Source organism: Vulpes vulpes, chromosome 12 (assembly GCF_048418805.1).
Source record: "Vulpes vulpes isolate BD-2025 chromosome 12, VulVul3, whole genome shotgun sequence".
Lineage (NCBI taxonomy): Eukaryota > Metazoa > Chordata > Mammalia > Carnivora > Canidae > Vulpes > Vulpes vulpes.
Window position 1 is genome coordinate 86,131,287 of NC_132791.1, and position 3,191 is coordinate 86,134,477.

The 3,191-nt window shown below is 45.5% G+C and overlaps 1 pseudogene; it reads left to right on the forward strand.

Moving 5' to 3' along the window:
* The first annotated feature begins 604 nt into the window (after positions 1-604).
* On the forward strand, positions 605-688 carry LOC140594936 (U4 spliceosomal RNA; annotated as a pseudogene).
* Positions 689-3,191: the final 2,503 nt, after the last annotated feature.

Sequence of the window (3,191 nt, forward strand, 5' to 3'; positions counted from 1 at the left end):
ACACTTCTCTGTTTTAAATCTCAGTGGTTCATTTCACACATGTCACACACCCTAGTCTGTAACCTCCATGAAAGCAAGTACGGGGGCTTACCAACAGCCACATGCATCCCCTTGCACAGCGCCTGGCACAGAGTAAATACCATTGCTACTATGGTAAAAGATCATACTCTTCCTCATGTAGTAATCCACATAGTCCCATCCTCGTGTGGTAATCAGCAAGGTCTCTTTCCACCTGGTCAAAAGCAATAATTTAGCCAGAGAAGTATAGCATTGAGCAATAGAGATCAATAGCAATATGAGCATCCTTGTGTTTGAAGTCAATCCCTCAGGAAAAAATTGCCTCTTGGCATCTGTTGTGCCTTAAAAAGTTTGAGGGTGGGATGCCTGGGTGGCCCAGTTGGCTAAGAGTCTGCCTTCAGCTCAGGTCATGATCTCAGGGTCCTGAGATCAAGGTCTACATTGAGTTCCCTGTTCAGCAGGGAGCCTGCTTCTCCTTCTACCTCTACCCCTCCTCCTTACTCATGTGCCCTCTCTCTCAAATAAATAAATAAAAATTTAAAAATAAATAAGAAGTGTGATGGAGGTGGAGGATCCAACTTGTCTTAGCTTTGCACAGTGGCAGTATGGTAGCCAGTGGGGTTTATCTGAAGCGCAATTATTGCTGATTCAAAACTTGGCCCAACTTGTCTTCTTGCCACTCTGTCTTGTCTTGCACTACCATTCATTCCCTCTTTCTCCTCTCTGTCCTTACTCTTTTTCGCTTTTTCACTTGGCCTCTTTTCTCTACTGCATCCTTAGTCTCTTATTTAATATCTACTCACTTGCAAACCTAACAAAAACCTCTAGGGCCTTCCTATGGGCCCCAACCTCCATGCCACACTCACACTGCATGAGTGAGGATTTATTTAGTGCTTCCTTTACACAATGTTCTCCCTTCCCAGAAGTTCCTTTCCCCTGGAACCTTTGCCCCACACCCCCAGATTTCACTAATGGCCAGGATACCTCCAGCCAGCCTTATGCAGTTTTGTATTATTGTGGCAGCTCCTCTCTGCCAGCGTTTTTTAAAAGGTCTTTTAATTACATGAAAATATGTTAAATATGTTCTTGGAACCAAATTTGGAATGTCCTTGGAGGAATAGACAGGCTGAAAACAGACTTCAGAAGAAAACAGCAACTTTAGTCAAGGTCCTTCTTACTTTCATTTACATCAAAACAATATCACGTCAGCATCACGGAAGGAAGCCACAGTCACATGGACCACGGCACGCCCAAGGGAAGGGGCCTGAGATGTGCCCACCGTGCCCTCCCCTCGGGAAGTCTTGTTCATCAGTTTCCTGGACAGAATCACTGCCTGTTGCTTCTTATGTCATCTCTTGGGCTTTGGGTTGGATGTTCCTCCAGGAAGAGGCGAGAGCAGGCACAGAAGTCAAGGGATGTTGAATGACCCTGAAGCTTGTGTTAATTGTTTCTATGCATATCATCTACCTGCAAGATGGATGCTTTCATGGCTAAGAGAGACGCTGTTAGGAAGGGACACCCTGTCCTTTACTGCCCTCTCCCTGTACTTCCTGTGGCAGGAAACTGTGTGCTGGGAGCAGAGCTGCATGCACATTTTTTAATGTCCTATATCTACCTTCTTTTTAATGATACATGCTGTGGTTTGAGATCTTTTGTATATCTGGGACACTTCTATTAGCTTGTGAGGCAGGTTATTCACCCACTTATTCAAATTTCATCCATTCATTTGATGAACATTGACTGAGAACCTACTATGGGCTCTGCTAGAAGAGCACATTGATAAAAACCACATAGCAGGCGCTCAACACATACGCACTGAATTAATGAGGAAATGATCCTCCCCTCTTTCCCAGAACTTCTGAGTATTGGAAACAATGGAATGTGACTACTGCCTGATGTTCTACTGGTAATGTGGACCTGCCAGGGCCCTCTTTGTTGTGCTGCCAATGCCCATGCTGCACTCTTTCCCTTAGTGGCAGAAACATGAGTCTTATTCATCAAGTTTTCCCCCTGCAAATCCCTGTGATGTCCTTTTTCCTCACTCTTCCCTACCAAGGCCTTGAGTCATTACCAGTCACCTCAGCAGTGTGTCAGACCAGATATTTAAATGCTGCTGAGGTTTACCCAAAAGCATCTAGGGAACAAGAATTTTTTTTTGGGGGGGGGGGGGGAACAAGAATTTATATCCGCATCTGATAGCCATTTCTTTTTTTCCATTTCTCTAATTTATTTTTCTAGACACAACAGCTCCCATCTAGTGGGGGTTGGCTCTGAGTCTTCATGCTTAAGCTGTCCAAAGTTCTTTGTATGAATTCATTGGTTTAATGCTCACACCTAGGATAGAGGGGCTCTTATCTGTCCCTGTTTTCTAGATGAGAGAATTAAGCAAGGAAAAAAATGAATCTGCCCACAGTGGCACAACTAAAATGTCAGCACTCCAATCTGAACCCAGGCAGTCTTGTGCCAGAGTGCCTCTTATCAATTTCCACCCCCATCTTTCTTCAGGCAGGGATCCTGGGAGGCCACTCCATTCTACAAAGGAGCCAGTCCACAGACCCATCTCTTAGGCATTTGGTTGGGGTTTGCAAGGGGATTCATAAAAACACCCTTGTCTTTAGTCACAACTGAGAAATGCATAGGATCAGATAGATGGAGCTCAGAATTTGAGCTTTCTCCTAATGGAGCCAGCTTGCATGATGTGGCCATGATCAATGACCAAAGGGGCCTTGGAGTGCCCTCAGCCCTGCTGTTCCCATTCCCACTCCCCAGTCTAGAATTCGGGACATCTCACATGAGAAAAAATTTTGGTCTGCAGAGTAGGCAGGTTTATCAAGAATTGCTGCCTCACCCTGGGCAGGGGCAGAGAGAGAAGACAAAAGGCCAAAGCACCAGGTCCCATCTTCAAAAAGCACTACCTGCCTGTACTTGTTTCTTGGGGCTGCTGTCACAAAACTGGGTTAAAACAACGGAAGTGTATCTCTCACAGTCCAAAATCAAGGTGTCAGCAGCACCGTGCTTCCTCCATACATGTGTGTAGGCTTTATCTTCATCTCTTCCAGTTCCTGGTGGCTGCCAGCATTCCTTGACTTGTGTCCTCATCATCCCAATCCCTGCTGCAATAGCCACATTGCTGACTCCCTTTCCTGTGCCTTTTCCTCCCTGTCTGCCTTGAA